Source organism: Calliphora vicina, chromosome 1 (assembly GCF_958450345.1).
Source record: "Calliphora vicina chromosome 1, idCalVici1.1, whole genome shotgun sequence".
NCBI lineage: Eukaryota > Metazoa > Arthropoda > Insecta > Diptera > Calliphoridae > Calliphora > Calliphora vicina.
The window spans coordinates 47,255,009-47,282,167 of record NC_088780.1 but is presented as its reverse complement, the minus strand read 5'-3'; the positions used below and the strand labels follow the sequence as shown (position 1 = coordinate 47,282,167).

Below are 27,159 nucleotides of genomic sequence, written 5' to 3'. Positions count from 1 at the left end.
GTATATTCGGTTATAATAACTAACTTTAGTATTGTCAGAACCTTAATTCGATTGAAATTATATTTTTATAATACCTATCATAGAAATTCAGTTGAATTTATAGTTTTTTCATAATGATACTTAAATATCGGTTGATATTATTAAATATTTGAAATGGGAACTGATTTCCAACCGATCTCTTTTCTGTGTGTATATTTGTTCACTACTACATATGCATTTTAAACACTCTCTCGTTGGCCACCACTGATCTAGAGCCAACATACTTATAGCTTATAGACGAGCTAGCATTAAAAATATTGTTTCAAGGTCACCGCTGCTATACCACAAAAATTATATATTTGCCAAAGAATATATTTGCATAGTTACTGATACCCTTTCGTGATCGGCTAGTGGTCGGTTGGTCAAGATATTTGCAAGTGATTATGCTGAAAACCTTCTGGCTTTATCACCCGTGACAGTGAATAGTTGGGCATCCTTTAAAAGATTTAGTTAAATCAGAAAAATTGAATTATTACATTAGTTTTATAAATTTTTGTTATCTGTCGAAGCTCGAAGTATGAAATATTCCTACCTCGCCCCTACCCTCCAGTAACTAAAGTAAACATTTATTTATAAAATAAACTGCAGGCTTTATAAAATAAAATAATGCTATAATAAATTCTGTTAATTTATTCCTTATTCAAAAAGTTCATAGAATTTCTTATCTAACATTTTGTAATCTAATTTAAAATAAGAATATTTTAATAAACCCATTATTAACACATTTAAAATATTTCTGAAAATTGTTTCCCTCCGGCAGCGGCACTAACACCGACACCGCTAAACATATTTCTTTCTAACAAGTTTGTTAATTATTAGCAGCTCTTAACACTTTTCTTATCTCTGACAATGAGTATTGTATTTCTTAGGTCTTCGTTTCCCTCTATCCATTTAATAGTTGAGGAAGTTGTCTAGTTTTTATGGGAACATCTTCTTTTCATAAAATTAAAAACCCATTGTATTGTTGCAAGTTTATGGGTTTGTTTTGGGAGTTTTATTTTTTTCATTTGTTTTTTGCAAATATAAAAATATAAAGAAAATAAACCAACAAACTGAAAAAATAGTTAAGTAAAATAAAAATGTTATCATAAACTTTGCCATAATTGTGTTTTGTACTAAAGATAATACTATTATATATAAATTTTTTCCTTTTGCAAATTCATTGTTTAGATTTTAGTTTTAATTTTGTATCTTGAAGTCTTGGTTTGTGTTTGGAAAATTAATAAAAAGAGACAACAAACTCTTAGCAACAAAACAATGCCAAATATAAATGCTTGAAATTTCACTTAAGATTTTTATTCATGATTTTTTTTTTTAAGTATATTTTCATTTTTATTTTTATGTGTGTGTATTTTATTCCTGTGAAATTTAAAGGTTTATAGATTTTAAATTTTTCTCTAACTCTCTTTTAAAATTGCTAAAAGCTTTAAATTTAAGTGCTTGAACTGTTGTCTTCGTCGTAACACGGTTTCAAGCAGAACAGTTAACTATTGTCTTGTGTTAAATATTGTTGATATAAAATTTTCACAACATTAAATTTTATTTTTAGTTTATTAAAACATAAGTTTTAAAGTATTTGATTTCGGTTTAGGAAAACATATACAATAAATAAAATTATAAGCGGATGTCTTGTTTTGTTTTTTTCTGAGATTGAGAAATTGTTTAACATCTATGAAAACAAAAGACTTAAGAAACAGCCTAAAACTATTGTTGTCAATAATAAAACTATGTTATTTGTTGACTGTGGAATTTTGATTTAGTCATTAATATTTAATCAATTAATTTAAATACTAGTATTAATTAAGCTAACATGCATCAAAATGGTGCTGGCATTGTATGTAGAGAGCTGCACTGGCATTAAATATGTGCCGACTGTTACTAGTTATATAATTGTCTCGAATTTTGGATTTTTTTTAAATATTTTTCAATTTAGTTAAGACATTATTTATGGGAAAAATATTGTTCTGAATTCAATCGCTGAAGCAAAGAACATCCAACTGAAATGTTTTGAATGTGATGTTATGAAATTTCATCATAAATATTTGATCGTATTGTAAAAAAGCTCTCATTATAAACCATATTCCAATTAAATTTCTACAGAGTAAAGCTAATTACCTCCGAACAAACTATTTTCCAGAATTATAACAGACAAGAAACAATATATCCTTGGCTTAGTCGGCAAATATGCTAAGTCCACTTTTTATGCAAATTGAGTTTTTAATGTAGGAAGCATTCTACAACTGTGCCGGGGACGGCGCTATGGGGGCTCGAAATAAATTACCTTCGACATGTAAAATTTCTAAACACGTGCCATTTTTTTTTTTGATTCCCATCCGATTTCATATCTATATATATAAAAGTGAATGTGTGTTTATATGTATGTATATTTATTGGTTTGAAGTCTATAGAAGTCTTTTCAAGTGGGCGTGGTACCTCCCATACAAAGTTAATTTTAAATATCAATTATTTTGGAAACTATAACAGCTATAGTCCTCAAATTTTGCATGAGCAATACCACCGTTTGTATAAATATTTCAGGCCAAAATGGGAGTAGAATATACAGAGGGCGTGGCACCTCCCATATGATGATAATTAAAAAATCTATTATATGGGATACAATAAGAGATAGAGTCCATAAATTTTTCACGGTGGACTATCAATAGTGGGCGTGGCTTATCCCATACAAATTAAATACTAAAATTCATACGGGTAGCGAAGCACACCGGGTTTTACCTAGTATGTTTATATTTTTGAAAAGCTTGTGTGAAGTATTTACCTCTTATAATTTCCGAGTTATAGGAATTTCAAAATTTAAATTTTGGTCCGCTTTTTTTGAAAATAATAAGCGTATTTTTGGACCGAATGGACTTTTTTGTTAGTTAGACAACTAATTTACCAATAATGTACAAAGGATTTTAGACCAATATATATTATGGATCCAAAAATAAACGATTTTCAATTTAAAAATTCAAAAAATATTAGATTTTTGCTGTTTTTTGGACGAAAAGGCGACTTAACACTTTTTTTATTAAATAAAAACTTTCTTTGAGACCATATAACAATTTTGTATTTGTCTGTAAGGTATCTTTACGGAAAATATTTCGGTACAATAAACACTCTCTTCTGAATTTTTACTATAATTTCAACATTCTGCAACATGTTCTAAAATCCTAAAGCTGGGATCAGAGAAAGGAAATCAGTTTTGGAAACCTTGATATGTTCTCTATTTATCTTGAAAGTATTTTCCCGGCCCCAAAGCAAATGTGGACCCATATGCAAAATTGTAAAAAATACCATTTTTGGGATTTTCGCTCCAATTTAGGAATTGCGGGATTCTCTTTGAACATTTGACAAGTTCTGTTACACTTTGTGATTTAAAAAACTTTGAAAATTTCATTGAGTTCTGTTAATAAAAAAGATTTTATTACATATTTATTGAGTTTCTAAAACTAAAATTTATAGCAACATTTTAATGTAGTAGAACTGGGTGAGGCGGTAAAAGAACATAAATACTTTGCAGTACTAAATTTTTGATTGATGGTGGATGCAGTTGGTAGAATTTCCTCTAAAGAAAGCCAGTTCAAAATTTTTAAATATTCGCTTTTTGCAAGAAATCGATGGTCATATCTACCCAATGTAAAAATCTTATATCATTTTCTCTACTCTTTCGCCAAAAAATTCTGTTGTATCCATCTTCACCTTTCATTGTAAAGTATTAAAACAGTTTTTTGCCTCTACTGAAAATTTTTAATTTTTGATCTTTAGAGGAACCAGTGCGATATGAGTATTATTATTAATTTTGACATGACATTGAAATTTTTAAGAGATTTATGTCTATTGAATGTTTTTCTTAAGTGATTATATGGGAGCTGTGACAAATAATGGACCTAATAACTATATTTGTAAGAGATTTGTATATGGTCAAATAAGAACTAATCCCAATCATTCGGACGGACAAAGCTGCATCATGAACACGTTTTAAAAATCGATTTGAAACTTTAAAATTAGTTCAAAAAATTTAAATTTTTATACTTCAACAAATTTTAATAATTTGTTTTAATTATCCTCGCTAACATTCCAATAATAAATATGTTTTCAACTAATTGGTTGAAATATAGAAAATACATCAGCAGCCACATCCACACTGAATGTAACATACAGTGTGAGGAAGATATCAACGATTGTATCAGAGACTTAAAGTCTCTAATCTTTTCGGCCTTGGATCACTCTAAGTGCCAAATTCCTCCTAATCCTAAAATGTGTATTTCTAATGCAGAAATTAATAGACTCCACCTCGAAAAGAGGATATGTAGAAAGACTGTCCATTGCAAGCAAGAAATTAAAAAGAGCCCTTCATTCTGAAGAGGATCGCAGAAATCGAAACTATATTGAAAGTTTAACCAGTACTAAGCACACAAACATCTCCATTTAGAAGACAGCTAGGAATATTAAGCCACCGGTAGAGGGTCAAAGTCCGATAAGATAATCTGATGGTTCTTGGGCACGTAGTGAAAAGGATGAAGCCGTAGTTTTCGCTGAACACTTAAGTAATGTGTTCCAACCAAACCCCCCATAAAATAATTTTGTATTGGGGGATTTACCTGTTCTGATAGGAACAGACTACGAACTAATCAATGTTAGTATAGAAGATGTTCAGAGGATTATAAAGGACAATATTAAACTAAGAAAATCTCCAGGTTATGCTTTAATTACACCTTCCATGATTTTAAACCTAGCAGATGTGGCTATTATTGTGCTCACAGTATTATTCAATGCGATCTTGTCTCTAGGAGTATTTCCGAATGATTGGAAAATCTGCCAAATTATAATGATACCCAAGCCAGGAAAGGATTTGACATTGGCATCATCCTACAGACCTATTAGCTTATTGCCTTGCTTGTCTAAACTATTTGAGATGATAATCCAAGGGAAAATTTTAACATTCTTAAATAGTCAAAACATTATCCGAGATCATCAATTCGGATTCCGTAAACATCACGGAACAATTGAGCAAGTTAACCGCCTAACTGGAGAGATACGAAAATCTTTAGAACTAAAAAAGTACTGTTCGGCAATATTTCTAGATGTTGCCCAGGCTTTTGACAAGGTATGGCATAAAGGTCTAATACACAAGATTAAATGCCTACTGCCTTCTAGTACTCACAAAATACTAGAGTCTTACCTATCAGATCGCTTGTTTAGGATAAAATGCGGCGATTATGTGACAAGCGACTATGCGATCAATGCTGGTGTACCTCAGAGAAGTGTTCTAGGACCAACCCTGTATTTATTATACGCCTTAGACTTGCCCGAGTGCGAAGAATTAACCATTTCCACCTTTTCAGATGATACTACAATTCTTAGTTCTCATGTGGACTTAAATGTAGCATCTAGAAACCTTGATAATTATCTCAGGCACGTGGAGACGTGGTTAAAAAATTGGAGAATACAATTGAACGAAATCAAAAGCAAGCACATAACGATTTCACTTAGGAGAGGAAATTGTCCACCAGTGACACTAAACAGTGTGAACATCCCACAGTCTGACCACATTACATACCTTGGTATTCATTTAGATAGACGTCTTACTTGGCGTCGGCACATAGAAGCCAAGCGGCTCCACATTAAACTAAAAGCTTCTAATCCACCACCAATTGAAATTAGGCCTTAACTGCAAAGTCATCCTGTATAAGACAATTTTAAAACCAATTTGGACATACGGAATCCAATAATGGGGAACAGGAAGCAATACCAGTATAGTTCTTATACAGAGAGCACAATCCAAAATTCTAATAACGATGACGGGAGCTCCATGGTACATAAGAAACGAGAACATTCACATAGACTTAGATGTACCCTTGGTCAAAGGTGAATTCAGAAAAACTCGTGAAGCTCATTTACCAAAATTACATCATCATCCGAACCCGCTCGCAAGGTTTCTTACAGTAACTCAAGACAGCTCAAGGCTGCGTAGAGCTGATTTACCACTCATCTAATTTTCCAAATATGATTCTCCACTGAGAGAACAATAATTGTTTAATTGTTTGTAAGGCCTAGAAATTAAAGGCAGAAATAATATTATAATAATCGTAAAAAAAAACTATGTTCAATATTTTGTAGCTCCGAATTTTTCCAACTTTATGAGGTCCCCCCTAGGAGAGTTTAATCAGTGTTTGTTACATCTACATACTATGCTTGAATATTGTATAGAACACTAGTTCACCAAACTATAAGTAAATTGTCATTACAGCAAAAAACGTCTTTAAGTTCTTAATCAAATGCAAGCTAAATGAGTACTTACTTAATTATATAAATAAAATACATATTTTTTTTATAATCAATTTTTGCTCATTGCTTATTTCCGTCTTTGTTATATAATACTCTACATAGTAAAATAATGCTTTTATTGCTATTTTTATATAGAAACTAAGTCTTTAAAAGCTACCGACCCAATACAAGCCATCCTAATTACTGGCTATATTCAGTTGTTCTGTTTTTTTTGCTAATTTCTTATTTAGCCATGAGGTGTTTTGTTACATGCCTGATTTCCGGCTAAACAATGACATTAATAAGCTTCAGGGTTTACAATTTTATTTTTTCATTTTGCTTATTACTTATTACGATTTGAGTTTTATATTTATTGTACAGCAATTTTATTATTCAGTGATCTGACAAAATTAGGGATTGGTGTGATTGGCTGGCTGGTTGGCTCGCCACATTGATATGATACCGGTATAAATATTTTACTTTTTAGTTAAGTTAAAATAATGCTGAAATCGATAGATAAATAAATAAAGGAAGATTTTCTTTTAGACAATAATTAGTGGTTTTTTGTAAATTTACTTTGCTTTTATTTGCTTTTTAAAACTTATTTCCAGAAACGCTCCTTATTTTGCCAACAGCTAAACCAACTAATGAAATTGCCTTTTAATAATCTAAAGATCTTTTATTTGTTTGTTTTTATGGTTGCAATAAAAAACACTTTTAGACAGGCAAGAAAAAATGTATTTGTTAAGGACATTTTAAAAATACCCTATAATTATGTCGAGTACATATATAAGAAATATAATAAGTAATTATTCATAAGTGCTTATAGAAGTCATCAAGTTGCAAATCGATTGATTCCATTTTTTCGGCTCGAGCAAATAAAATCAGTTCGCAAAGATGAATTACTATTGGAACAACCAACTATTTTTAGCGGCATATATAACTTTGCATCAATAACTAATGAAATCAATTGGCCACAAATTTGGTTGTCACAAAGGGACGGTTTGCTCCATATACAGCACGATTTGGATAGCAAACAGATGAAGACCTGGATATACTCATCCGAAAATAGGAGTCAGTGATCCGCGGGGGCTCTGCCCACACAGTCGCGGCTTCTCGTTGGGTTAGGTCTAGAAATCGTGATATATCGATTTGAAGTTAGTAAGGTTTTCCTCCAGTAGGGCCCTATGTAATAATTAAATTTAATAATAATAATAATTCAAATATGAAAAAAAGTTTCGCTGTAGCACACCGATTACTCACCAAAGCTGATGGTGAATGTGTTTCATCGGTTTCAATGTTCGAGAGATGCTTTGTTCGGTTCAGAAGTGGTGATTTTATTACGGAATGCAAATATCGCCTAGGCCAATCAAAAAAGTTTGAAGATCAAGTATTGGAGGCTTGACTACCAGAAGACTGTTGTCAAACTCAAAAATTGGGAGCTACTCATTGGGAGCTACTCAAGCAGCAATTTAAAAATGTTTCCAAGCAGCAAGATTCATCCAAAAGCAGGGAATTGGATACCATACGAATTGAACTTAAGTCCTTTGTATGTCTGAAATGCTACTTCAACGCTATAAAAGAAAATAATTTTTGCACCACATCATTACCTGCCTTGAAAACTGGATTCATTAAGCGTAAAAGATCGTACATAAAGCCCTGCCAACCAGCCAAAAATCCATGGTGCTAAGGTGATCTGTATTTGGTGTACAGAACGCAACTAATTTGCTTGAGGCGAGTATTGGCCGAAATACGGCCAGACATGAAACTGTAATACTCCAGCATGCCAACACTCGGAGACATGTTGCAATACCTATTAAAATTTATATAGAATTAAGTGGTTGGGGAGTTCTGCCTCACCCGCTTTATAGTCCAGCCCTGTAACCGTCCGACTACTGTTTGTTTCGATCGAAGCGGAACGCTCTCTCTGGGATATGCTTTACTTTGCAACAGAGCATCCGATATTTGCTTGATTCGTTATTGGTCGAAATCGACTTTTCGAAATCGACTTTTCGAAATCGACTTTTCGACAATCGATTATGTTATCTCAAAAGATTGTTAAAAAAAATATTGCACTTGCATTTTTTGTAGTGTATGCTAATATATAAATAATAAATAAATGTTTATAAAATAAAGCTTTTTTCTACACAAAATTCTTACAACATTCTTCTAACTATTATCGCCATGATAAATTTAATTTTTATTGCTAAACATTACAAAAGGCGCATCAATAAATGTAGAAACCATGTATTTTTCACAAGAAATGGTAAAAAGTTGAAAATAGTCGGAAAGTCGAAAAATGTCGATTAACTAAAAAGTCGAAAGTTCGAAAAGTCGACTTTTCATAAATTACCAAAAGTCGAACGTTCGAAAAGTCGACTTTTTAAAAAACGGAAAAAGTCGACTTTTTGTTTTAGCTATAGATCCCTAGTGCACCATGGTACATAAGAAATGATAAAATTCATGATGAGTTCAAGAATGTTCGCTTCCAAACTTCTTGCACGATCAAGGCTTCGTAGAGCCGATATACCACCCCGTTCATTTATCCATCAAGGCTCAAACCTTTTAGTTATAAGATTTTAATACTTAATATTAGGCCTAAGAGAATAAAGCAGATTCTATAAATAAATAAATCCTTACTGTATTTGGTAAAACCATTTCAGCTTTAATAAGATCTAAAAACAGTGAATTTTAAATTATGCACAATTTGATTGACTAACTTTTGTTTATTACAAACATACCAGCAATATTGATGTGAATATTACAATAGCCCAAACATTTTTAGTACAAAATTTCATATTTTTTGTGGAAATATTTCTCCTTATACCCTACTCCATCATAGTGGGAAGGGAATATTGCTTTTGTGCGGAGTTTATGTAAAGCCCAAAAATATTAGTCCAATACCTAGTACTGGTATTTGTTTGTCAATAATTAGCCAAAGCTTACTATTAGATTATATAGATAAACCAGCCATTACTAAACCACCTCTAAGTAATGCAGAAGTCATAACATTGCAATGTTATTGTCATGTTTTTGCAGATTTTTTAAACTTTTTCCAAATCTTCAAATAAATTTTGCTGGATTTATATAGATACCCAGCAAAAACTGTCATTACCAAGTTAATATTTAAAATTCTTAATTCAGTCACTTCACTATTTACACAATATTTTAGCACGGTAATGTTATTGGAGTCAAGTACATAATAGAGCGGTTTATAAATGATACAATTTTAGTGATACTAACACTAAATAAATTGCAAAAAAAAAAATTATTTAAATAACTCGTTGCTAGCTAGGTCTCAGAGATGCCTTAATTGGTACAAAACAGTATGTATATGCAAATGAATAGAAAAGAATTAGTTATATAACAGATAATAAAAAAGTCTACAATTCTATGTAATGTAGACGGTATGTAGTAATCATTGAAAAGTAAGTTATTGAGTAATACCAAGTTTTTGCAGGGTATATTTCAAAACTCTTTATATCATATTCATGTCAACACCCTACAATAAATATATATTATTCTATTCACTAAACTCACCCATTCTAACAGAGTAGGGTACTGGCCAACCAAATAGTTATATTAATATGATTTTTTTTCTCATTTGGTGAAATTACTGATATTTGATGCTATTAACACAAATCTTTTGCAAGAAATACAAGACTCCATATATTTTCTTCTGCTCAACAACATTACTGTGGTCTTCTTCTTGTAATTTTGTTGTTTCAAACACAATTCGCGTTTTTTGTTACATTCCAATTGTCTACTCTGCAGCAAAAGAAGAAAAAAAATTGCAAAAACCAAAGGCTACAGTGAAGAAAAAAAACTCATCACCGTTGACAAGCCAGTTGAGCGAGGCAGGTAAAATAAATACCAGCAGTGTTTGAATTTAATATGACCAAAGCTTAGTGGTGATTCCAAATGTCTGACTGACTATTGCTGTTGTTTTATTACAAAGACTTTTTGAGAGATAAATGTATGTTAGATCGTATTCACCATATGCCAAACAAAAAAAGAAACAACACAAAAGTATTACATTTGCATGTCCGGCAAGCACGCGCCGTAATTTATAATAAATACTTTAACATGCAGATAAAAACAAAATAAATAAAATATAAAATCTAAAGAAATAAAGAAAAAAAAAGAACAATATTATGAAAATTATATATTGTCTTATGGCAACGGAAGAACACACGTTTTCTTAATTGCCAATATTTATTTAAATACATAATAATATTCTATCTGCTTGTTGCAAATGTTCGTCCAACTAATTCTATGTTTATTACTTTGTGAAGTATTAAGAATATTTAACTGGATCAAATGTATGTTTAGTGTCGATTTACACACTGTAATTTTCATATATTTAGTTAGTACATTTAAGCATTTCCTAGAAGATTGTATTTAAAGTATTTTTATCAAATCAGTTGGAATTTTTGTTTAATTTAATTACATATTTATTAGTTGTTTCATGTTAGACAAATTTGTTAAAATCTAACTATATTTGTTTCCTGGAGTATATTAACGAATTCTTTATGCAAAAGCATTTTGTTTAATAAATAAGCGGTATAAACCAGGAGTATAGAGCCATTTTAATATGCAATACTTAGCAGAAAAAAGAACTTCAGGTCCAATTGCATACCTCAATTTAAGATGTACGACATTTTTACAAAAAATTAAAAAAACAAGTAAGGCCGTGCCGAATCTTAAATACCCTCCACCTAAATATGATGGTATAAAAACTGAAATAATATAACAATTGTTAGAAAGATATTTTATTTCAAATGTACAACAAATTTTATCTAATTCAGCAATTTATAACTGAAATTCCTATTAGAACGTATGAAATTTAATAATTTATATACTTAATAATCAGTTAATACGTTTGGATCAACATTTTTCCCTTTTAACCTCAAGTGAAGAAACAGAGTATAAACAAGTAAGAGTGCTATATTCGGCTGTGCCGAATCTTATATACCCTTCACCAAATTATATTTCAAAATTTTAAATATTTTTAGGTAAACAAAATTTATTTTTTTTTTAGTTGTTTTTTTCATTTTTTGAAAAAAAAATTTTCGATTGTTATTTAAATTTTTTTTTTTTTTTTAAATTTAAAATTTTTTTTTTTAAATTTTAAACATTTTTTTTTGGTTTTTTAAATTTTTTTTTTTTGAAAAAAAAAATTCGGGTTAAAATTTTTTTTCCCGATTTTGACCCATTGTAGGTCCAACTTACTATGGTCTTATATACGTCGTTGCAAATGTCTTTGAAATATCTATCATTAGAAATCCATATTGTCTATATTAATGTCATAGTAATCCAGATATAGGTCAAAAATCGAGGTTGTCTTGGTTTTTTCCTCATATCTCAGCCATTTGTGGACCGATTTTGCTGATTTTAAATAGCAAAATTCTCGAAAGCTGTCTGACAGAATTATTGAAGATTTGGATCCCGAAGATATCTGGGGTCTTCAGAAAACTGATTTCAACAGACAGACAGACGGACATGGCTTAATCGACTCCGCTATCTATAAGGATCCAGAATATATATACTTTATAGGGTCGGAAATGAAAAATGTAGAAATTACAAACGGAATGACAAACTTATATATACCCTTCTCACGAAGGTGAAGGGTATAAAAAGGGTATACAAATATATTTAGACAAATTTCAAAATATTTGGTTGTGGGACTTATGTGGGAGCTATGACCTATTTTGACTCGATTGTCATAAAATATTTTTATGTGATTTTTATGTATTATATGAGAGCTGTGGCCAATTATGAACCAATATTCACAAAATTCAGTATTATGATTTTTGAATACAAATTACTGATCTGTGTACTATTTTGGTTTAATATATGGATGCTATGACCTATTATGGTCCTAAGTATTTAAGGGCTATTTTTGTAGAATTTCATATAAACAACTCTATTAACGAGAGTGGACCTTATATGGGAGCTATGCCGAATTATGGACCAATATTTAAAAAATCTTGTAGTACGATTCTTGGATACAAATTACTGATCGGTGTAAAATTTTGTTTCAGTATAGATTTTTTTGGATATTTGTGCAGGTTAATGTGTTTTCCTGAAGTGGTTCTTATATGGAGGTTATGACCAATTATGGGCCTATCATCATAAAATTTAATACATCGATTTTTTAATATATTGAATAAATTTGTTTTGAATTTCAACCTGATAAATAGTAAGAAATTTATGATGATTTTAGTTATTTTCGGGAGCGGACCTTATATGGGAGCTATGGTTAAATATGGACCGATATTCACAAAATCCGTAAGTATGATTACTGGATACAAATTACTGATCTGTGCGTAATTTCATTTTGATATCTATATGTTTTTAATATTTTTTAAGGTTAATATCTTTTTTCGGAAATGGGCCTTATATGGGAGCTATAACCAATTATCGGCCAATCTGCATAAAATTTGGTACAGTGATATCTATATATATGAGTATAACTTTTGTCGAATTTTAGCATGATAAATGTATTTATAAGAGATTTATGAGTACTTAACTGATTTTTGGAAGTGGACCTTATAAGGGAGCTATGGTCAAATATGGACCGATATTCACAAAATCCAGTAGTATGATTCCTAAATATAAACTACGGATGTGTGTGAAATTTTGTTTTGATATTGATATTTTTTAGATAGTTATGTAGGTTATTGTGTTTTTTGGAAGTGGTCCTTATATGGGAGCTATAACCAATTATCGGCCGATCTTCATAGAATTAGGTACAACGATTTTGGTATATATGGGGATTATTTATGTCGAATTTTAACTTGATTTTCGGAAGTGTACTTTATATGGGGGCTATGGTCAAATATGAGACGATCCCCGAAAAATTTTGTAATATAATTTTTTTACGACGAAACTTATTTTTGCAGAATTTTCTATGGATTGTACTACTCTGTAGGCATTTATAGACCATAGAACCATATTTCGGGAAGATATTTGTATGGGGCTAGGAGAAATCATGGACCGATTTTTATAATTTTCACCAGAGTTACTCCTTTTATCATAAAAGTAACGAGTGCAAAATTTAATGATATTAGTTGCAATATATTTCCACTGTACCGATTTCGCTGGTTTTCAATACCAAACTGCTTAGGACAATAATAAACATTTTTCTTGCAACTCTACTAAGTTTGTTTGCGTATTTTGGACGTGAGCGTGTTTTACACAGACGGACAAACGGACATGGCTCAATCGACTTAGAATTTCATAAGGTCAATAATATATATACTTTGTTGGGTCTCAGATGAATATTTCTCAATATTACACACGGAATGACAAACTTATATATACCCTCATTCACCACTTATGGTGGTGGAGGGTATAAAAATAGTATTATTTCCCTTGTAAATGTTCTCACGAACTTTAACCCTCGTGCTGCATGCCAATTTTTAACCGATCGAGTTCAAATTTTTTTTATCTTATCCTCACACAAAACTGCCCTTCGTTTTTGAAAAATCAAAAATAAAAAAATAAGGTCCACCATAGATTGTTGTATTAATTATAAAAAATAAAAGTTGAATCATATTCATATATGAGTGAAAATTTACAAAAAAATATTAATGTGACAACAGACTAATAAACACATAATAGGCCTTTCCGAATTCAACCTGTTTTGTTACCGATATTTTGATTTTCAACAACTATTTAACCTTATTAACAGAGAGTATTTGTGTGATTATAGCTAGCGAGCTAATTTCGATTTTTGGCTCTACGAACAAATATAAAAGGAATGACAAAATCAATATACCCACCATCTTTTTTGATTCTGGAGAAACTTTTAATATGTATTATAAACAATAGGATGTTTGTTTTTTTTTTTGAATTTTGCCCAAAAAATTCAAATTTTCTCAGGAGCTACTAAAAGAATAACATGCATAATTTGGAATATATCATTATACCTAAAACTGTTGCTTGTTTTGGAATCCCAGATTTGGGATTTTAGAACAATTGGCCTAAATTCAAAATTACAGTTCAAAGGTTAGAAAGTATGTTCGGTCAAGACCGACCCTGTAATACCCTACACTAAGTAAATAAGCAAAAACATTTTTCTTTTACAATTTCAATCATTTATATTCGTGGGTGATTTTCGGAAGTGGGCTTTATTTGGGAGCTATTACCAATTATGGACCGATCTATATGAAATGTTATTTATATCTATATGAAAGTACGTTGTGTTGAATTGTATGTGTATACCAACATTTTTATGAGATTTATGCACGTTAAAGTGATTTTCGGAAGCGCGTCTTATATGGGAGCTATGACTAATTATGGGCCGATCACAATAACATTTGGTGACATGAGTTCCATATATATAAAACTTTTTTGGAGCAAAATTTGTGGATATAAACATATAAATTAAACATTTGTGACCGATAAATTCCAATTTCGGTAGGACATTTGTATGGGGGCTAGGTGAAATAATGGACGGATTTTAGCCAGTTTCAATAAGCTTTGTCCTTGGGCCGAAAAACTTTTATGTGGGAAAGACTTTTATCAAAATATCTTCAAACTTAATCGAACGAGATTCTGAGTCGATCGGTATACTTTAAGGTGGATGTTAGACTAATATTTTTGGGCGTTACAAACATATGCACAAACGCATTATACCCTCCCCACTATGGAGGTGTAGGGTATAAATAGGATAATTTCGTAATGACGTAAGAAACTCTTATTAATAAACGGTATTTTTACTTTAAGCGCTTCCTATGCATTTTATTCGATTAAAATGCATATCGATGCCATTATGAATGAAATTTAACATCGTGCAAATGTCCGCCTCGAATTCGCTCGATGGAGCGAATCGGGCAGAATTTGACCGATGGTGTGGTTAGAATTGGAGTTCCGCTGTTGGTTTTGGCAATTAAAAGTCTAAGGTGATCAAATCGCACGATCTCAGTTCACATCACCTCAACATGAGAAGATAATGTCTTCAATTCGGAGAATGTCCAATGATGCATGAGTTGTGTGTCATGTCCTGTTGAAACAATATGTCGTTGGTGTCCATATCATCAAATTTAAGCCAAAAGAAGTTGGTAATTATCGACCTATAGTGCTCGTCGTTCATGATTATGGCCTGTGACTTCAACAATATGGCTGCTATCAACTGTCAAAGTTCGGAGGTCCCAATTGGAAGACCCCAAATTTAGGTGAAGGGTACTTAAGACGAATTACTTGAGCGATTAATTACTCCTTGACTTTTGGAATTTCCCACCTCTTAATTGTAAGGTCAACACTGCTACTGGCAACAGGCCTCTATCAGAATTTGAATAAGCTGTGTCATTTAGTTTATATTGGATAGCCATTGATAACAGACTACCTGCTGGCTTTAGGAGAAATTGCAAAAAAGTGAATTTCGTCTGCTCATTAGGCATTATTTTTTAAGTAAAAAAAACATCATTCAAACCAAGGCTTTGCTTGATAAATATTACTGGAACTCTGCACCCTCAATTTCAATGGAAAAAGTGGTTTACTGAATTTCGTTGTGGCCCTAAAAGCACGGAAGATGTCCAAAGTTTAGGACGCCCAGTTAAGGTCTCTACGATATGGTGTTGGCCGATCGGAGATTAAAAGTAAGAGAGATTATGGAAGCCATATGAATCTCACATGGCTCAGTGGTTTCAGTTTTGAATGATCACTTGGGTATGCGACCACAACGCAATCGTGCAGTTTCCGCGGAAAAAATCCATGAATTAGGCAACGTATGGCTCCATCCTCCACCCTATTCTCAGGATTTATCCCTGAGTGAATGTTCCTTGTTTCCAAAACTGAAGAAATAGCTCGGCGGAAAGAGATTTGACTCCAAGGATCTCACAAAACAATATATTATTTGATGTCTTCGACAAATCTTATTTTTTGTAAGAGATACACAAATTGGAGAAACGCTGGACAAATTGTGTAGATCTTAAAGGAGGCTATGTTGAAAAAAAATTATTTGTAATCCAATAACTTGTGTTTCATTCAAAAAATCACGGTCTTATTTATTTTGTTTAATTTGTAGCTAAGGCAAATTAAGTCCAATTCGTCATACTTCTTAGAATCAAATTAATTAAAAAGGACGTTTAATAAAATCGTTTTTATTGTATTGTTTATAAATGTTCTTATCAAATTAATTAAAATTCTAATCTGCATACAAATTTTTTACGCTTGCACTTATAAAGTAGTAATTATATATTCTCTTAAATAAACAATACATCTTTTGTTATTATTTAGTATAATATGCACTTGTTTGTGCGTTTTTTGTTTTTTTCCTCACATAAATATATCACAAAACACTCCTAACCCATAAATTAAACTATTCCAATCAGCTGTTATAAAACAATAACATATTTTTGTAAAATACCATAAAATTATCTCCAAGTAAATAATAAAAAAAAAAATTCAAAAGAGATCCGCTTTATTTAAAGATAATTATTTACCACACCTTGCATTAGTTGTTGCTTGATTTCTAATTAATTTTATTTTATTACATTTCAAAAAAAATAAAAAGTTCTATATCTTTGTGTAAAAAATAATACACAAACACAAAAACAAATGGAAGTAACCACTTATCTTATAAATAAATAACTTTATTTAACTACAAACTGAAATCCAACTGTTCGCCTCATTTATTTATTTATTAAAAAAACTAGAGTTTTTATCTCTTAACAACAAATGTAATCATCATTAAAATAACACTTGTCCAATTTTTGTGTAATTATTGAAAAAACATTATGTTTTTAATTTTCCATACTCACTTTCTTGTAGTAACTAACTACTGGTATCAATTTCTTCAAGTGCAGTGGCATTTATCAACAAAAAAAAATATTATTTGTAAATATGCAGATATTACCACTTCAACTGCAGGAGGTCCTTTAACAAAAAATATCACAAAAGTGAACAAATTATGGTCCCATATAAAAGTCATTGGTATCATATGTTAAGCTCGTTTTACACAACGACTTCCTGGGTTACATTTTTTTCATTTTCAATTAAAGAAATATATTGGTGTTTTTTTTAGCTATTTTAAATTAATTATAAATTATTACGCAAAAATGTATGTTTCTTAAATAAATATGTCATTAATTTTTCGCTGCTGGAGCCTTTCAACTACATTGTTTAATTTGTATATGGAAATTTAATATTAAATTGTAATATATTGTGTTTAATTGTATGAAATGCTAAGGAGATGATTTGAGTTTGGAAAATAGTTACATTTCTCCCTTGATATACTTCAGTTACAGCTTTAGTTTTTGTTATTAGACTGTTTATATAATTATTAGTAATATTCAAGTGTATAAATGGGCAAAGTCAAAATGTTATTAAAATTTGAGTAAATTTGTTTAAGGAGTTTTCATAGTCCCTAAATAAAAAGCATTTTTGAGATTTTTTTCAGATTTTTCGGGGAATTTTTTTCGTAACTTTGTCAAAACCCATGATTTACTTTTGAGGAAAAATTTTAAAAGAAAAATGTCCAAGATTTATTCTTGTATGCTAAAACTAATAATGCAGTTTGAAAGAACAATTAATTCTTAATAATTTAGTTACAAAATATTTATTTTGATAGATATCCCACTCGAATCCCACTAAAGCTAAGTTTCCGCATACACCGTAATTGGCACCGAAATTCCATTTGCACCGTAAAAAAGTACGTTTCAGAATTCGGCAACGAAAATTGGGAACGAAACGGCACCGATCAGTAACGAAAAACCTATCATTTGGGGCCGGAACGAAAACAACTTCAAGTAGGTTGTTTTCGGTGCTGTAGGAACGAAATTAATTACACTGTCCAATAGCATTTTTGGAACAGACTATCGACCCTATGATTCTGAAAGGGCATATTGAGTAGATCACTTTTGTCGAATAAACTTATAGTCTAGCTGAATTTTTTTTACAGTGGGTCAAATTTTTAATTTTTTGATCGAAGGTATAATAACTGAAAAAAATTTTGTAAGTTAATATCTGAGAGAATTCTTATTGTAGGAGTTATATTGTGGAATTTTATGGGGATCATTTTTGTGGAAGATCTTAAACCCCTATCTCCTATCTTTAGGGGTCAAATTGAACCCTTTTCGAGAAAATCGAAAAAAGTCCTTTCAAAAAGGACATTTCTGTTCTGTTCCAATCAAAAACTCTCAATTTGTTGAACAGTGTTATTTTTTTATTTCAAATTTAAAGAAAATCAAAATGAATAACAAGAATAAATTTTCTTTATTGGAAGAGGAAAAAATAATAGATTTTGTCAAAAATAATGAAATTCTATTTAATTTCCAAATGACAACTTAAAAAATAATTTCGTTCTGTTTTATGCCGCAACGCACCCAACTGAAACGAAAACAATTGAGAAACTAGACGGTGATGAATACCAATGTTTTTCAGTTTCAGTTTTCGTTATCGGCGCCGATCGCAAGACTTCGATTTCAAAAGTTGGTTCACTTGACATGAAATTCCCCACATATATAAAACCGATAAAGTCTTATTTCAGGTGGACATTTGTATGGGGGCTAGGTAAAAAACTGGATCGATTTCAGTCAATAACAATAGGCTTCGTCCTTGGGCCGAAAATATGCTTGTGCCAAATTTGATCGTAATATCATCAAAATTGCGACCTGTACTTTGAGCGCAAGATTTACATGGCGAGCCAGACGGACGGACGGACAGACATCGTTTAATCGACATAGAAAGTATTTCTGAGTCTATCGGTATAATTTAATGTGAGTGTTCAGCACTAACGCGTAATAACCTCTCAGGTCTAGGGTTATGACTGTCAGACTGAATCATCAGTGTCCTGTCCAAATTCGGACTACAGGATCTTATGCCGACAAACAAATACTCTAAGATTATGTAATCATACTAGAACCACATGTGTATTTTTGAAACTACAAAAGGTCTATCTACACCAGCGAAATGCAAACTCACACCACTACAGTTTTTAGATCTTGTAGTTGTATGAGCTGAGAATTATTCTCTGGCAAAAACAAATAGCTGAAATAATGAAATAAACAAACACAACCTGCTTCTATCAATGCTCATGCGAGACTGACTGTTTTAATACAATGTGTGTGCTTGCGTACATGTGAAAATAAAAACAAGTGAGCTCATTTGAGAGCTCACTGCAGCTCGCTGATCTACACGCAGAGAAAAAATATAGTTGGGCATGGTTACTGTAACTATTTATATAGTGTTACAAGTTTTTTAACTATATTATAGTCACAGTAACCATTTACATGATTGTGGTAACCATAATATGGTTAACTTACGATTCACATGATTGTCTCAACCATATATATGGTTACAGTAAACATATATATGTTTGTGGCAACCATATTTATGATGAATAATTTTATCATAATATGTTGTTCTCAGATTATGATAAGCCTTAAGCCGAGAGCACCATAATATGATAAGTCCTTCATCATATAAATGGTTGTCACAAACATATATATGTTTACTGTAACTATATATATATGGTTGAGACAATCATGTGAATCGTAAGTTAACCATATTATGGTTACCACAATCATGTAAATGGTTACTGTGACTATAATATAGTGAAAAAACTTGTAACAATATTGAAATGGTTACAGTAACCATGCCCAACTATATTTTTTCTCTGCGTGTATCTAATTATACTAATTCCTTCAATGTAACATTTCTATTTTACTATAAGTAAATAGTGAATTGTCTTTAAAATTGAGACATGTAGTTTGATTATATTTAAAGTGATTCCGAAAAAAATTATAAATTTTCTTATATAATTACACTGTGCAACAACATTTTTGGAACAGAATATCGACCCTATAATTCTGAAAGGGAATATACTTATCATCAGTATGGACTTGTGATACACAGAGAAAACAGATTCGTGTTCACAACCGAATTTGGCGCACATCGAATGTTGTCGGTTGCAAGTACTATCACATAATTCGATCGCAATTACTGAATATATATGGTACCCGTAACTGTTTTCAAAAATAATTCGGTGAATGAGACCGACAATTCAGTAGTTTTTTAAAATTTATTTTCTTTAAAACATGAAGATACATAAAATATGAGTTAAAATAAGCATTTTGTACGCTAATAACTGATAACATTTGGGCACGTTGCTGGCTTCCACACAGATATGATGAACAGAATAATAGACTAAGGCATAGAATAATATATCCATAGAAGCGTTACTGAGAGGGAAAAAACCTAAGTCTGTTGTCAAAAACCTAAGTCGTGAGAATGTATTAGTACATAGTTTTGAGGATGTATTGGTGCCTTTTTAATTTTCACCAGACACACAGAGTTCTATAAAAATGTATACATTTTAATTTATTTAAATTTTGTTCTATTTTCAATACCAAAAATTTATACTCTGTTCTATAAATTAAATTCCACCACAATAAAATTAAGTGTCAAAAATTAATAACAAATATTGTTTTCATTTGAGCAAAATTAATGTGTTTTGGAAATAAAAGTGTCCTGCAAAGTAATCAAAAAATTTGCCAAATAATGTGTAGAAGTGTAATAAAGTGGTTCGGTCTGTATTTAGTCGGAAAATCAAAGTTAAAATATCAAGTTTTTGATGTGTTTAATTCTCTCACAAGTATGTTGAATTCACATATCACAAGTGCGTGTGAAGAGAATAATTATTGTTACTCTCAGCTAACTCTCAGTTGCGCCTCGAGTTGTACCCTATGGACCAGCGTTGCCGCTTTGGTCCAATTGGACCAAAATTGGTAGTTTCAAGTTAACAAATTGACTTTTGGTAGTTTGGTTGGTTTGTTCCGATATTTGTCGTATTTTGGTAGGCTACGATATTTCTGAATACATAAGTATTTTTAAGAACAAAATAATTAAAATAATAACGAAAAAACTACGTATATTATGCCAAAATAATAAAACTACATATTTGCAAAATATGAAGATAGCTTTTTCTTAAATATTTAGTCTAGTCAGGTAAATGTGTATTATTTAGTAACTTTTATTTTCTAATAATGTGTTAAATTCTGCTTCAATATTTCAGTTTCATCTGACACTTTAAATGTCCAATTATGGAAATTAGGACGCGTAATTTATTTCTATATGAAACTTATTTGTGTTGAATTTTTTCGGGATACCAACACTTTTAGGAGTTTTGTGCTCGTTTAAGTAATTTTCGGAAGAGGGCCTTATATGGGAGCTATGGTCAATTATGAATTGAATTTTTAAGTGTAATTTATTTGTAAAAATGTTATTTAATATCTATATAAATCAGGACATTAATATGGGCGCTATGAGAAATACATGGACAACTAGCCAGACAGACGTACGGAAGGACATGTTAAATCGACTCAAAAATAAAATCTCGAAAACTGAACTATTAATTTTGAAACGAATCCATATAGCATTTCTCAAATATTATAAATTTGGTAGGTTTTGGTAGTTTTTAATTAGAAATTTGGTAGGAACAATATTTTATGAGTGGCAACGCTGCTATGGACTAAGGAAAATATTGATGCGCAACTGATAACTTATTTCTCATACAGGTAAGACCAAGTTCCGGATGATTAAGACTTGTGTTCTTGCAGAATTCAAGTGTAATTGATAACTTTAAACCTGAAATAATGTTATAATGACTTCAGTTAAAATATAAGACAATTTTTATTTTGTGTTTATACTTATGCACACAAAATATTTTGGAGGCAAAATCAGCTAACCCGTTTGTTTTAACCGGCTAACATTTCTAAATTAAATGCAAGTCTTTCTTTTAGTTATTTGTATATCGTTTTATTTTTCATAAATACTATTATGTCGAAATTTCAATTTATTTTAATATTTATTTTGAACATATGTCAAAACAATTTACAATTTTGTATTTTGTATTGATTTTCTTATACACTAATCGAATTCTTCGATTACAAGTATTAATATTTGGGACTGAAACACAAAATTCTTGATTCAATTTGATTGTGGTTTCCAAATTAACTGAATAGACATTAGTAAAGACACAAACCGAATAAATAATCGTATTTTACAGTTGTTAGAACCTTAATTCTAATAAAGTTATGGATTTTCAATTCTGAACATAGAAATTCGATTAAGAGAATAGTTTTTTAATAATTACAATAAAATTTTGATTAACTCTATTAAATTTTTATTCTGAACACCGATTTACGACCAATCTATTTTCTGTGTGCAGATACATTCCCAAAGCTATTGAGAATATATTAATATTACTACTGAAATATGCCACAGAATATGTAAGAATGCGACAGAATATGTACGAATTAACAAACAATTTTTAAATTTATAAAGATTTATAAAACTAAATTTTCATAAAACAAGTAAGAGTACTATATTCGGCCGTGCCGAATCTTAAATACCCTCCACCTAAATATGATGGTATAAAAACTGAAATAATATAACAATTGTTAGAAAGATTAGTTTACGCAGAAGATATTTTATTTCAAATGTACAAAAAATTTTATCTAATTCAGAAATTTATAATGAAATTTAACAATTTATATACTTAATAATTCGTTAATACGGTTGGGTCAACATTTTTCCCTGTTAACCTCAAGTGAAGAAACAGAGTATAAAAAAGGGTATACAAATATATTTGGTTAAATTTAAAAATATTTGAACTTATGTGGGAGCTATGACTTATTATCATTCGATTGTCATAAAATATTTTAACGTGATTTTTATGTTCTTATATGGGAGCTATGGTTAAATATGGACCGATATTCACAAAATCCAGAAGTATGATTACTGGATACAAATTACTGATCTGTGCGTAATTTCATTTTGATATCGATAGTTTTTAATATTTTTTAAGGTTAATATCTTTTTCCGGAAATGGGCCTTATAGGGGAGCTATAACCAATTATCGGCCGATCTTCATAGAATTAGGTACAGCGATTTTGGTATACATATATGGGGATTATTTATGTCGAATTTGAACTTGATAGCGACATTAATATGACATTTATGCTTATTTAAGAGATTTTCGGAAGTGTACTTTATATGGGGGCTATGGTCAAATATGGGCCGATCCACGAAAAATTTTGTAATATAATTTTTTTTACCACGAAACTTATTTTTGTTGAATTTTATATGGATATTCCTATTCTGTAGGCATTTATAGATCATAGAACCATATTTCGGGAAGAAATTTGTATGGGGGCTAGGAGAAATCTTGGACCGATTCTTATAATTTTCACCAGAGTTACTCCTTTTATCATAAAAGTGACGAGTGCAAAATTTTGTGATATTAGCTGCAATATATTTACAAAAAATGTCCAAAAATATGTGAAAATTATCAATTTTTTTTTAAGTTATCCCACATTTTAATTCATAACTTTGGTTCCACTGTACCAATTTCGCTGATTTTCAATACCAAACTGCTTATGACAACAGTAAACATTTTTCTTGCAACTCTACTTAGTTTGTTTGCGTATTTTGGACGTGAGCGTGTTTTACAGAGACGGACAGATAGACTGACGGACATGGCTCAATCGACTTAGACTTTCATAAGGATCAATAATATATATATATATATATATATATATATTAGAGTGCTCCAAGAAAATAAAATTGCGAATTTTGACCGTCCCCCCCTCTAGAATTGTTCTATGTATTGTAGAAACACGTTGTGTAAAATATTAGGATGATAGGATAACGTTAACTGGTGGCGCAACGACGCTGAAGTTTTGAGGTGCATTTACAAGGGGAAAATATGCAATTTTTTCAGTTTTTGTAAAAATTTTGCCATTAAATAATGACTTTTACAATTTAATTTAAAAGAATCGAAATGTGTACGTAATTGTCGTTATAATAAGATATAAAAGACAAAAATTGGTGAAAAAATGTTAAAGTTATTAAAAAATCGCCAGGCCATTAACGTGTCTCAGGCCACTAGAACAAGAAATTTATGAACAAAATTAACATATTTTGAGAAATATTAAAATAAAAGCTTATTTTTACTTAAAATTTATCCATATTTACTTGTATATGAGTTTTTGTCCTCGTAGGATACCGTTAACCTATTCGCAGGAATGACCAAAAAAATTAAATTTTTTTAACGGCAGTTTCAAAACTCCAATTTCAAATTTTTAAAAATTTTGTTAAACAAATTTCAGAATTTTTTGATCATCACATGGGGATTTATTGACAACATAATAGGGAATAAAAATGTGAAAAAAGTATGTCAATACCTCCTATAGTTTTTCCGTACCTGCGATATAAATTTTGAGATTTTCGAGAAAAACTAATTTTTTGGCCATATTTTGGGGAATGACCAGAATTTCCTTACTGTAATGATTTTTAAGTAAAAGCTATTCAGAATAATATAGTCCAGGTAATTTTAAATATAGTCTGAAAGTTTTACTAAAATCGGAAAACTTTAACCCTTAAATCGTGAAGGTCAAAGGTCAATTTTTTCAATATTTGGAATTTCTCATGGAAAGATAGCGAAATATTATATATTTTTGGGCCGATTTTGATGAAACTTAAGAAAAATATAAAATGAAGTCTAGTATTCACAATAACAGTACAAAAATGGAAATTAACCCTTAAGAGTACTTGGGGTCAAAATGAATGTGTTTTTCGTGATTTTAAAAGTTGAGGGTCATTTGGACCCCAAGTGCTATTAAGGGTTAATTTCCATTTTTGTACTGTTATTGTGAATACTAGACTTCATTTTATATTTTTCTTAAGTTTCATCAAAATCGGCGCAAAAATATATAATATTTCGAAATCTTTCCATGAGAAATTCCAAATATTGAAAAAATTTACCTTTGACCTTCACGATTTAAGGGTTAAAGTTTTCCGATTTTAGTAAAACTTTCAGACTATATTTAAAATTACCTGGACTATATTATTCTGAATAGCTTTTACTTAAAAATCATTACAGTAAGGAAATTCTGGTCATTCCCAAAAATATGGCCAAAAAATTAGTTTTTCTCGAAAATCGCAAAATTTATATCGCAGGTACGGAAAAACTATAGGAGGTATTGACATACTTTTTTCACATTTTTATTCCCTATTATGTTGTCAATAAATCCCCATGTGATGATCAGAAAATTCTGAAATTTGTTTAACAAAATTTTTAAAAATTTGATATTGGAGTTTTGAAACTGCCGTTAAAAAAATTTAATTTTTTTGGTCATACCTGCGAATAGGTTAACGGTATCCTACGAGGACAAAAACTCATATACAAGTAAATATAGATATATTTTAAGTAAAAATAAGCTTTTATTTTAATATTTCTCAAAATATGTTAATTTTGTTCATAAATTTCTTGTTCTAGTGGCCTGAGACACGTTAATGGCCTGGCGATTTTTTAATAACTTTAAAATTTTTTCACCAATTTTTGTCTTTTATATCTTATTATAACGACAATTACATACACATTTCGATTCTTTTAAATTAAATTGTAAAAGTCATTACTTAATGGCAAAATTTTTACAAAAACTCAAAAAATTTCATATTTTCCCCTTGTAAATGCACCTCAAAACTTCAGCGTCGTTGCGCCACCAGTTAACGTTATCCTATTATCCTAATATTTTACACAACGTGTTTCTACAATACATAGAACAATTCTAGAGGGGGGGACGGCCAGTACCTAGAAAGTTTTTTTCGTCCATACAATCTTGGAGCACTCTAATATATATATATATATATATATATATATATATATATAATATATATATATAATATATATATATATTGTTGGGTCTCAGATGAATATTTCTCAATGTTACACACGGAATGAAAAACATATATATACCCTCATTCACCACTTATGGTGGTGGAGGGTATAAAAATTGTTATAAAATTTTAATAAATTTAAATCCTATTTATGAATATTTAAAAATTAAAATATATACTTTTATATAGAACGAAATTTAAGTACAATCAGTTTAATTATATAAATAGGTAATAAACTAAAATTCCAATTAAAGTTTTATAAAGTACATGCAAACTATTTTAGTGATTACTTTTAATTCTAGAGTTTCCATTTTTAATTATTATAAATAATTCTTCATTCTTGGAATAACATATCGTTTTTCTCTTTTTTTCAGGTAATAAAAACATCATCTCGTATTAATCTAAGTAAGGAAAATACAATATTATTTTATAACAAATTAAGAGAAATTCAATACAATAAATATAATAAAAAAAATACCAATAACAAAGAAATTTGTTTTTCATAATTTTCAAACAAACATTATAATCTATTGGAACTGGAAATGGTTTTTCTTCTCGGTGAGTCAAACAATAAGAAACAGCCCACATTGAAAGGAAGAAATGAAAAACTGAAGATTAACTGAACAATCAACTTTTAACCACATTTTTGGTTTCGATTTTTTTTCTGTCTATTATTGTTATTGTTGTTATAAAATAAATTTTACAGGTTTTTATAGTGTTGTGTTTTTTACAGCTTAGAGATGAATGTTTGTACAAAAGTACAGTAAAGCTATGTTTTGATGAACTCCAAATTATTACGAAAGTACTGTACTGGATGCAATTAAAATTGTCTATTTTTTGTGGACCTATGAATAGAATTTAATATAAATTTTAAATTTTTTAACCAACAAATATCTCAAATAATCATTACTTGCGATGAAAAATGGATCCGTTACGATAACCCGAAGTATGACACTAATGCAATTATCTGTATTCGGTGGGAGCAAAAGAGTTCTATCTTTTATGAGCTGCTTAAATCTGGCCAGATCATCACAGGGAACCTGTACCGATGATTCGTTTAAAGCGAGGATTGGCCGAAAAACGCCCAGACTATGCGCCCTGAAACGGAACCGTAATATTCCATCATGACAACGCTAGGACACATGTTGCATACAAGTTAATAAT

At 30.3% G+C, this 27,159-nt stretch overlaps 1 long non-coding RNA gene across 1 annotated transcript in view; it reads left to right on the top strand.

Moving 5' to 3' along the window:
- Window positions 1–26,487, top strand: part of LOC135962361 (uncharacterized) — a 131,854-nt gene extending 105,367 nt beyond the window's left edge. The window contains exon 2 of the long non-coding RNA XR_010576647.1: window positions 26,370–26,487. This is a non-coding gene — a long non-coding RNA (uncharacterized LOC135962361). The remainder of the gene's footprint in view (window positions 1–26,369) is intronic.
- Window positions 26,488–27,159: the final 672 nt, after the last annotated feature.